Source organism: Sarcophilus harrisii, chromosome 1 (assembly GCF_902635505.1).
Source record: "Sarcophilus harrisii chromosome 1, mSarHar1.11, whole genome shotgun sequence".
NCBI classification, from domain to species: domain Eukaryota; kingdom Metazoa; phylum Chordata; class Mammalia; order Dasyuromorphia; family Dasyuridae; genus Sarcophilus; species Sarcophilus harrisii.
In genome coordinates this window covers 377,460,445-377,472,841 of record NC_045426.1, presented here as the reverse complement: position 1 = coordinate 377,472,841, position 12,397 = coordinate 377,460,445, and positions in this window count along the sequence as shown.

The following is a 12,397-nucleotide window of genomic DNA, read 5'->3' as shown; positions in this document are numbered from 1 at the left end:
CTGTCACATTGGGACAAGACTCCTAATTTCCCTGTCTACCTTCAGACCAGCTTTCTAGCTTCCTGTTTATTAGTGGACAGAATAATAGACTCTACCCAACTGTACTTATTCCAATGGATATACAGCATGGGAAATAAAAACTTTAATTAACACAGTTCACCTGATAACAGAAAAAGAGTAGTATAACCATATTTGAATATGAAAGGAAGAAATATTATTAAGACCAAAACAGTTAGAAGGAAAGGGGGGAAAAGAAAAGAGAGAAGAGGAGAGGAGGTGAAGAAAAGTTAGGAGGGAAAGAGCCATAGAGAGAGAAGTACAAAAAAGAGGAGAGAGAAATAGAGAAAAAAATAGTCAGAGAAGGACTAGCAAGTAGGCAGAAAAAGAAGGGGAGACAAATACACAAAGACACACACACAAAGAGAGATGGAGACAAAGACTGAAAGAAGGAGGAAGAGAGAGAACTAGACAAAGAGAGAGAAAGACAGATAGATATTCACACACACACACACACACACACACACAGATATAGATAGAGACAGAGATGGGGCAGCTAGGTGGTGCAGTGGATAGAACACCAGCTCAATAGGACTTGGGTTCAAATCTGACCTCAGATATATAATACTTCCTAGCTGTGTAACCTTGGGCAAGTCACTTAACCCCAATTGCCAGAGAGAGAGAGAGAGAGAGAGAGAGAGAGAGAAACCAACAGACAAAGAGAGAAATGGAGAGACAAAAAGATGGAGACAGGGAGAAAGAAGGAGAAACAGAGAGAAACAGAGAGGGACACACACACACATAGTTGAAGACAGAGACAGAGACAGAGAGGTGGAGACAGAGAGAAAGAGGAAGAGAGAGAGAGACAGACAGAGTCAGAAAGAGATAGACACACAGAGAGACAGACAAAGACACAGAGACAGAGAGAAACAGAGAGACAGAGACACACAGAGATGTAGACAGAAACAGAGAAAGAGAAGAAGAGAAACAGAAACAGTGACAAAAAAACAGAGACTAAGAGACAGAGACAGAGAATGAGAAAGACAGAGTCAGGGAGATACAGGGGAAAGGAGAGAAGAGAATTATAAGAAAAAAGAAAGCTAGAGACTTGCTAATAACAATGAGAAAAGGTATAAATTCTTTTATACCCTTTTTTTTTTTTATCATTCTACGTATTACTGCTATATATTGCTATCAATCATTCCCCAGTAGCAATTCTCCATTGGGTACCCATCTACTACTAACTGTTCAGCTCTTATTCCTTTTTACCTCTAGAAACATGAAAAGAGGCTCTTCTCAACTCTCCTTTCTGTATTTTCTTAGTTTTGACCTGAAAAAATTTATACAAATAAATTCAGAAGCAATCATTAAATGCTTATTGTGTACAGGGCTAGATGTTGGGAAATATTGTCAAATATTTGCTCCCATGAAGGTTACAGAGAAACCTAAGTAGATATAATGTAGACTGTTATATGAAAAAAAAAAAATTAGAGAAAGGTAAAATCACTTCCAGGGGTGGAGCCAAGACTCTCCCAATTTCCTTCAAAAAGCACATGAAAGTGAGCCTAAGATTGACAAAACACCCGCTCAAGATAGATTGGGGGACAAAAGGCGTCTCACTAGGGATGAAAAGCCTGGGATGGAATCTGAGAAAGACAATGAAAGGGGCTTAATCACAGCAAATCAATAACTAAGATGCTTGGGCCTAGCTCAATGGAGGAGCAGACCGGGGGTGTGGGTGGGGTGGACTGGGGATGGGGGGCAGTCCCCAGTCCCAGCTCAGAAGCCAAATTCTAGGAAACTAGGGTGTTTCCCCGGAAAGACGGAAAGACCCCTGGGACATCAACCAAAGGACCCCTTTGCCAAGGCTAAGAGCTAGTACATAGGAAGCTTAGAATAGCACCGCTTTTACTCAAGAGCAGAGCTCAGCCATACAAGTTTTAAAAAAAGGAGAAAGTACCAAGGAAAAAGGAAAGAAAGGGGCGGAGCCAAGAAGGCGGAGAAGACACACGCGACTTTCTAAGCTCTTCTCTTACCCTCTTTATCAATATTATATCGAGCCTCAAAAATACTCTTGACTGCTACAATTGTAAAGATAAAAGTAAACAACTCACCGGCCGAAGAAAAAATCTGCAGTCTCGCCAAAAAAGGTTGGTTCCAAAAGGGGGGATCCGAGACGGGGAGAAATTAGGTTCCGAGGAGAGTCTCAAACGGAGGGTGGCAAGATCTCAGCACAAACTACAGCCCCAACCCGCATGGGCCTCCTTGGGCATTGTGATCCTGCACACAGGAGGAGCAGCCCAGGTTAGCCTCCAATCTGCGTATGGGGAGCCGGCTTGGGCCATAGAGCTTTTCCCAGAGCCGATTAGCATGGGCAGAGACACTGGGGGAGTTCCAGGTCTGGGGTCTGTGGTCTGCGGTCAGCGAAACCACAGTCCCACAAGATGTCCGGCCTGGGGCAGGACACTTTCACCCCCTTAGTCTCACCAAGGACAACCCTAACCCCTCAGCCCACTAAGCCATTTGATAGCTCGGTGCTGAACCACTTCCTGTTGGGGAAGGAAAACCCACTCAGAGCACCCCATTACCCTGGAGCGAAATCGGTTTAAATCTTCCCTGTCTGAGGAAGGGTAACCCCCTGGGAGACCACCCTAAAGGCTTTAAAAACATGAATAAAAAGATGAAAGAACGATCAACAGTTCTATCAGAAAAAGACAGGTCACAAACCTGAAGAGACCCCAAACACAAAAAATGCATCAATGTCCTCCTTAATTGCTCTCTAGAAGAGACCATTAAAGTCCTAAAAGAGTGAAGATAAATGGGGAAAGGAAAGAGGGTTTCAAAGGAACAACCCTGAAATACAATTGAAAAGTTAAAAATTTGGAAGGCCAAATTTGAATTGGAAAAATAAAAATCCGGAAAAAAATTGTGAATTGAAAATAAAGAATTACTAGAAAGGGATCTGTGAATTGGAAAAGACAAAGAACAAAAGAAAGTAGGATCGTGAATTGAAAAAAAAACAAAAAAATTTAGGAAATGGAAAAAAAATTACAGACCAAAACAATAAACAAAACTAATTGGAATATACAGAAAGAAGTAAAAAAAGCTAATAAGAAAATAATTTTTAAAATTGAACTGAAAAAAAGAAACTAATGATGCATTGAGACAGCAAGAACGTCAACAAAACAAAAAATGACAAACTGAAAAAACCAAATTATCTAAATTTTAAAATGAAAGCTTGAAAATAGATCTAGGAGAATAAGGATTATTGGACTTTAAAACTATGATGAAAAAAGAGCCTGATACTTTTTTACAAGCAATCATCAAAGAGAACTGCCCAGATGTAAAGAATGAAGGAAAAAGGATTGAAAGAATTATCAACACCTTGAAAAAACCCAAAATAAAAACCCCGGAATATTGTGGCAAAATTTCAGAACATCAGATTAAGGAAAAAATTTTAAAGCAAAAAAAAACCATTTAAATACGAGGTACAATAAGGATCCCACCCAAGATCTTGCCTCAATTAAAGGAAAGAAGGGCCTGGAAATGAATTAAAGGCACAAGAACTTGGGATGGGCCCAAGAATAAACTACCCATAAGTGGATTTTCTTCCAGGGAAGAAGATGGACATTTAATGCAAATAATTCCATTTGTTTCTGAAGAAAACCAAATTAAACCAAAATTTGATCTCCAAGAATAGAACTCAAGAGATGCAGAAAGGTAAAATAACTTTGAGAATTGTATTTCTTTTATATACAAAAAAAAAATACATGTAAAATTTGATTTATGATATAACATAAAAAGGGGTAGATATGGAAAAGGGATGATGGCGAATAAGGTGGGAAGGAGGGATAAAAAGGGGAAACCAATCCCACAAAGAGGCGGAAACTTATCAATCTGAGGAATTTAGAGGGGGAGGGAACATTGTGGAATCTTCTCTCCGAGTTCCAAAGAAAAATAAATTGCATTTGTTTTGAAAAATTCCTCCCCCATTAAAAACGGGGGAGAGGAAAAGGGGAAAAAGAAAAAGTAATAAGGGGAAGGAAGGAAAGACCGGGGGAGGGAGGATTATAAAGAGGATAAATCTGATAAAATACATAAGTTTAAAAAGGGGAAAGGGTGGGGGAGGCAAGAATAAAAAGCACAATCTGGGGTTAGGATGGCAGGAAATACAATTTAGTAATTCTAACCAAAATGTGAATGGATGAACTCCCCCAAAAGAGGAGGGATAGCAGACTGGATCAAAAAGTCAGAACCCCACAAATGTTGTTTCAAGAAACACATTTAAAGCAGGGGAACAATGATAAAGGTAAAAAGGCGAGCAAAATCTATTATGCCAGGTAGAAAAAGGGAGGGAGCCATCCTTATCCAGATCAAGCAAAAGAAAAACTAATTAAAAGAGATAAAAGGAAACTACATCCTGCAAAGGGTAATAAACAAGAAGCAAACAATATTAAACATATATGCCAATGGTATGGACTCAGTTCCTAAAGGAGAAAAAGAGTTCAAGAAGAAATGACAAAAAAACTGTAATAGAGGAATCTCAACCTTGCACCTCAGAATTAGACAAACAAACCACAAACAAATAAGAAAGAAATTAAAAAGTAAATAGAATATTAGAAAAATTAGGTATTTGGATCTTTGGAGAAAATTGAATGGAGAAGAAGGGGAATATACTTTCTTCTCAGCAGTTCTGGAACCTATTCAAAATTGACCATATTAGGACATAAAGACCCTAAAAAATGAAGAAAGCGAAATAGTAAATCTTTTTTTCAGATCATGATGCAAAAAACTACATTCAAAAAAATTAGGGGAAATGAAAAAAGTAATTGAAACAAAAATCTCATCTTAAAGAATGATTGGGGAAGCAGCAAATTAATACAATTTAATTCCCCTCAAGATAATGACAATGAGAACATCATACCAAAAATTTGTGGGATGCAAAAGCAGAATAAGAGGGAATTTTATATTAGATTACTTGAATAAAAACAAGAAAGAAAAGATTAATGAATTGGGTTTTAAAAAAAACTAAAAAGACCAAATTAAAACCCCAATCAAATACTAAATTGGAAATTCTAAAATTAAAAGGAGAAATTAAAAATATTGAAAGTAAAAAATCATTGAACTAATTAATAAAACTAAGAGTTGGCTAGAAAAGCCAATAAAAAGATGTTTGGTAAATCTGATTAGAAAAAGGAGGGAGGAAATAAATTAGTAGTCTTAAAAAAGAAAAGGAGAACTTTCCACCAAGGAAAGGAAATTAAAATAATAAGGGGTTATTTTGCTCAACTTAGCCCAAAATTTGACAACCTAATGAAATGGATGACTACCTAAAAATATAGACTTCCCAGACTAACAGAAGAGGAAGAAATTGTTGAATAGTCCCTTTAGAAAAAGAAATAGAACAGGCAATTAAAAACTCCAAGAAAAAATCCCCGAAGATGGTTTTGTGAATTTTCAAAATTTAAAGAACAATTCCCAATGTATAAAATTATTTGATAAAATAGGGAATGGGAGTCCTACCAAATTCCTTCTATGACAAGACATGGTACTGATACCTAAACCAGGTGGCTGAAAACAGAGAAAGAAAATTATAGCCAATCTCCTAATGAAATTGATGCTAAAATCTTTAAGATATTAGCAAAAGATACAGAAAATTCCCAAGATAATAACTTGATCAAGTAGGTTTTACCAGGAATGCAGGGGCTGGTTCAATAGGAAACATCAATATAATTCCATGTTAATAACCAAATTAAAAAACCATATGATCATCTCAATAGATGCAGAAAAGCATTTGATAAAATCCAACATCCATTCCTTTAAAACATTGAGGAAAATAAATGGACTTTTCCTTAAAATAACGCGATCTATTTAAAACCATCAGTAAGCATCATATTAATGGGAGACAAACTGCAACCATTTAATAAGATCTGGGGAAACAAGGTTGCCCACTATCACCGTTCTATTTAATATTGTATTAGAAACGCTGTATAGCAAAAGAGCTGAGAAAAGTTAAAGGAATAAGAATAGGCAATGAGGAAGCCAAATTATCATTTTGCCGATGACATGATGGTATACTTAGAGAACCCCAAATTCCAAAAGTTTTGAAAAATCCCCTTTAGCAAAGTTGTTTATAAATAAACCCACATAAGTCATCAGCATTCTTTATATCACTAAAAAATCCAACACAGAGTTACAAAGAGAAATTCCATTTAAAGTAACTACTGATAAATAAATATTTAGAATCTATCTGCCAAGGGAAAATGAAACTTTATGGAAAATTCAGACCACTTTTCACACAAATTAAGTCTGTCAACCAATTGAAAATATTAAATGCTTTGATAGGGCGAGCAAATATAATAAAGATGACAATATTACCAAACTAATCTATTTATTTAGCGAACCAATTAAACCCAAAAACTATTTTAATGACCTAGAAAAAATAACAACAAAGTTCATATGGAAAACAAAAGGTCAAAATTTCAAGGGAATTAATGAAAAAAATAAATGATGGTTTTAAGCTGTACCAGATCTAAAATTATATTATAGAGACGTTACCAAAACATTTGGATTGGCTAAGGAATAATTATTGATCAGTGGAATAGATTAGGTTCAGGACAAACAGTCCAAATATAGCAACCTAGTCTTTGAAAACCCAAAGATCCCAGCTTTTGGGATAAGAACTTACTTTTATAAAATTGTAAAATTGGAAACTAATATGGCAGAAACTAGGATTGATCCATATAACGCCGTACACCAAGATAAGGCAAAAGGGTTCATGACCTAGGCAAAAGAATGAAATTATTAATAAATTAGAGGAAATAGGATAGTTTCCCTTCAGACCTGTGGAAGGAACTTATGACCAAAACAGAACTAAGAGATCAATGATCAAAAATAGAAAAATTTTGATTATCCAAACTGAAAAGTTTTTGACAAACAAAACTAATGCAGACAAGATTAGAAGGGAAGCAAAAATAAAATATTTTTTACAGTCAAAGGTTCTGATAAAGGCCCATTTCCAAAATATAAGAGAATTAACTCTAATTTATAAAAATCAAGCCATTCTCCAATTGAAAAATGGTCAAAGGATGAAAGACAATTCTCAGATGAAGAAATTGAAACTATTTATCAATGAAAAGATGTAAGTCATTATTAATCGAGAAATGCAAATTAAGACAACCTAAGATCCACTCACACCGTCAGATTGGCGAGACAGGAAAAAAATGATGATTGGAGGGGATGCGGGAAAACTGGGACATTGATGCATTGTTGGTGAGTTGTGAACGGCCATCCATTTTGGAAGTAGTTTGGAACTATGCTCAAAAGTTATCAAACTTGCATACCCTTTGATCCCAAAGGTTACTACTGATTAATCCCAAAAGTTATAAAGAAGGAAAGGGACCTTTTGCCAATGTTTGGGGCAGCCCTTTGTAGTGGTTGAAACGGAAACTGAATGGATGTCCCAGTTGGAGAAGGCTGAAAAATTGTGGTATATGAAAATTATGGAATATTACTGTTCTGTAAGAAAAAACAGGATTTCGAAAGGCCAGAGACTTAAAACGATGCTGAGGAAGACAGGACCAGGGGATATTATATGTCAACAAAATACTAGATGATGACCGCTGATGGATCAGGCCATCCTCAGCAACGGATCAACCAAACATTTCTAATGGACAGTAATGAACGATAGCTATGCCCAGGAAAAATAACCGGGAATGCTAAAACCATTACAAAATCGTCCCTTATTTATGCACAGCATTTTGATTTTTCACAAGCTAAGTAAATAATTCAGAGTCTGATTTTTTGTAAACAAATAATGTTTTTTGTATACTTATTGTGTATCAAGTTATTTTTAAATATTTAACATCTATTCATCCTGCCACTAGCGGAGGGGTGGGGGGGTAAGATAAAAAATTGGAACAAGAGGTTTGGCAAGAATGCTTAAAGTTACCATGTTAAACCTTAAATAAAAAGGCTATTAAATAAAAAAAAAAGGACACATGCTTAGACCATAAAAAAAAAAAAAAAAAAAAAAAAAGGAAAAAGGAAAGAAAATGAGCAAGAAGCAGAAAACAACCTTGACCATAGAAAGCTACTGTGGTAACAGAGAAGACCAAAATACCAGCTCAGACAAGGACAAAAGATCCACAGAGGAAATCTCAAAAAGTGATATGAATTGCTCTCAAGCCCAAAGAGGCTTTTTGGAAGTGCTCATATATGACTGTAAAAGGTAAATAAAATAAGTAAAAGGAAAAAAATGAGAAAAGAAATGAAACGTATACAAAAGAGAATCAACAATTTGGAAAAGGAGGGCAATTTTAAAAAAATAAAATTGGTCAAATGCAAAAAAAAATTCACTGAAGAAAACAACACCTTCAAATGTAGAATTAATCACAATTAAAAGATAAAATCAATTTCTATGTGAGCTTAGATGGAGAGCTGCTAATTTGGAGGTGGAATGGTTTAAAAAAAAAAGAAAGGCATTATGATTTACATAACATTAATTTGGAATTTAAAGAATAAGTGCAATTGAAACTTTTCTTATTCAAAAGACAGCATCAACTGAAGCCTTCTTTGAAGCATGGTGTAAATGTTAGGAAGTCAAAAGAAGATGTGACTTTAAAGCACAAAGGATAACACAGCAAATGAAATGAAGCAAAGGTGGTAAGTGTATAATATGAGGTGGTAGAGAGTCTTGAATGACAGCCAAAGGCATTGGGAACAGAGAAGCTAGTAGATTGCTGACCAACCAAGTAATGTGATTAGATCTGTCCATCTCGTTCTCATAAAGCATTTCTTTGTCCCAATGTTCCCATAATAATAATTCTGAATATCTCAGCACATGGGTCTTAAAAGTTAGAGATATGAGTTCTCATTTATGTCTCATCCTCTCCCTTATCTCAATAGTGCCTTGTGCACAGTAGATAGTCCATCCATGTCCTGATTAAATAATCACAATGTGCAAAATGAACCAAATTATTTCCCTTTACATCTGGAAAGATCTTGTGCATAGTTTCCCTTGCTCTTTTAATTCATTTTTATAGCTATTTATTATCTCTTTTTTCCCCAATGCACCCTCCCCCAAATTGAACAATAAAACAAAAAAAAAAAATCCACATAACAAATATATAAAATCCAACAAAACAAATTCCCATGTGGGCGATGCATGAAAATTCATGTCTCTATACATTTTAAGTTCATTATCTCTCTGGCAAAAGGTGGTAGGTAGGATGCTTCCTCTTCAGTTCTCTTGATTTGTGATTTATCATTACATTTATGAGAGTTCTAAAATCTTTCAAAGTTGTTTTTCTTTATAATGTTGTAATCCCTGTAGAAATTGTCTTCCTAGTACTACTGTCTTCACTGTGCATCAGTTTATAAATGTATTTTTCCATTTTCCTCTGAAACTGTCCATTTATCATTTCCTTTAATACAATAATCTCTCATTCCTTCCCTTTATCATAATTTGTTTACTGCCAAATAGTTGGGTGCCCTACTAGTTTATAGTTTGGAGTTACTATGTAAAGAGTTGCTATCTTTACTGTATATATGGATCCCTTTTTCCTTTCTTTGATTTCTTTGGAAAATGTCACTTTCTTCAGGGAGGAGAGAAAAAAAAAAAAAAAAAACCTTTGATAGAATATAGATCTATAAGTAGTTCACCAAGAGTACATGTCTGGGGAAGAGTGTTGGAGTACGGAATATCATTTTCCTGTTAGAGACCTGTTCGGAACCTAAACTCAAGTTATTTAACAAGTTGTTTTGGACCTAATCTTCTGTTGATACTATGTCAAATAAAAGAAAGAGAAAACACATGTTCTCCACTCTTAAAATCTAGAATACATGACTCAGATGGTAAATGCCCTAGAAATTCAAAGAAGCATGACATCAGTGTCCTATTTTGTTTGTTTTTGTTTTAATCAGGAGAAAATCTATTATTCTATTTTTCAATTCAGGGGAAACCTTTTTGGTTCTTACCTCTAGGAGTCACTTTTTCTTTTTTTCATACATTTCTGCAAATTAGTCAGTTCACCACCTACAGGCCTATTTCAGCCTAGATAGGCCTGAGAATCACAGGCAATTCCCTATGTGTGTTTCAGAGTCCCAAGCTGAGCTGCTGGCATCCATGCAAGAGCCTGGGGCTTTCTTTGTTAATATGGTATGTGTGCTGTGTGCTAAAGAACTATTAAGGGGTTTCAACTTTAATTAAAAACCTTACTGTATAAAACATGAGAATGTAACTTTAAAGGGAAGAGATAGTTTGAATGTTCAGATTTTCAAAACCATTTCCTCGCTGATGACAAAAAAAAAAAAAAAATGACCACCTACCCATAAGCCATTGTTATATCTGGGTTATTGGAAATTGGAAGATTGGAGTCTGCAGACTGTGGGCCTATTGTGCCCAGTTCTTCATGCTGAAGCCTCCCTCCTGTCCCAGAATTCACATTATTTGAAGTACCCTCCACTGTTCTCCCTCTGGGAGGAAGCCAAACCCTCCCAGAATCTTCATATACAAAGAGAATTCAGACCAGCCATGTCTCATTCTTCTCCAGGCTGCACCAGTTTCTCTAGCATGACTCATTACTCCCATAGCTTCCTTTTATAGTTTGTTTTTGCCTATTACAATGTAAGCTCATTGATGGCAGGGACTGTCTGTCTTTCTACTACATATGTATAGTTTTTTGTTCAATCATGTCTAATTCTTCATGACCCCATTTGGGATTTTCTTGACAAAGATACTGAAGTGGTTTGTCATTTCCTTCTTCAGGTCATTTTACAGATGAGGAAACCGAGTCAGAGTTAAGTAAATTGTCAAGTGTCCCACAGCTGGAATGGGTCTGAGGACAGACTCCAGAGCTAGCACTCTATCCACTGTCCCACTGAGTTTCTCCTTTAGTTGTAGCATAATAACTGCTTAATAAATGCTTGTTAATTGACTGGATAAAATAGAAATCAACCATTCAGCTTTAATAATTTACTCATTGTTTTAGTTCTCTGCTACATGCTAACAAAGAATAGAGAAAAACAAAAAGTGTCTGTCCTCCGTAACTTACTAGTATTTATTTAGAGAAGAAATATGGTATAGTAGAAACAACAGTATATTTAGAATCAAGATATCTGAATTTCAGTTCTGACTCTCAACCTTGCCACCCATACTAGTGTGGAAGAATCACTTTGCTTCTCTTAGCCTCAATTTCAACGTTTAAAAGATGTTGATAGCAATACTTAATACTGCTTGTGATATTACTATGAAGAAAATACTTTATATAATTTGGAGCACTATTACCAGGTAGTGGCAAATGATTTCCATGCTAAACTGAGTGATAGAGAGCCTAAAAGCTATGGGATCTTAGAAAAGAACTGTGAGTTTTGACTAGAAGGAACAATAAACATCTTGAAAGATATGTAATTAATTCAAACAAAATCAGATTTAAATTTATAAGAATTCAAGCCATTCTTCAATTGATACATGGTCAAAGAATATGAACAGACAATTTTCAAATGAAGAAATTAAAACTATTTCTAGTCATAAGAAAAAGTGCTCTAAATCATTATTGATCAGAGAAATTCAAATTAAGACAACTCTGAGATACCATTAACACACCTCTCAGATTGACTAAAGTGACAGGAAAAGATAATGATGAATGTTGGAGGGAAAACTGGGAGATTCCTACATTATTGGTGGAATTATAAACAGATCCAGCCATTCTGGAGAGCAGTTTGGAACTATGCTCAAAAAGTTATCAAACTGAGTATACCCTTTGACCCAGCAGTGTTTCTTCTGGGCTTATATCCCAAAGAGATACTAAAGAAGGGAAAGGGACCTGTATGTTCCAAAATGTTTGTGGCAGCCCTCTTTGTAGTGGCCAGAAACTGGAAACTGAGTAGATGCCCTGGAGAGTGCTGAATAAGTTATGGCATATGAATGTTATGGAATATTATTGTTCTATAAGAAATGATCAGCAGGATAATTTCAGAGAGATGTCAAGTGTCTGAATGGAGAATGGCTGAATAAGTTATGGCATATGAATGTTATGGAATATTATTGTTCTATAAGAAATGATCAGCAGGGTGATTTCAGAGAGACCTGGAGAGACTTACACAAACTGATGCTGAGTGAAATGAGTAGGACCAGGACATCATTATATATAGCAACAACAAGACTAAATGGTGATTAATTCTGATGAACGTGGCTCTTTCCAGCAATGAGGTAATTCAGGCCAGTTTCAATGATCTTCTAATGAAAAGAGACATCTACACCCAGAGAGAGGACTGTGGGAAACTGAATATGGATCACAATATAGCATTCTCACTCCTTTTGTTGTTATTCACTTGCATTTTCGTTTTCTTACTCATTTTCTTTCCTTTTTGATCTGATTTTTCTTATGCAGCAAGAGAA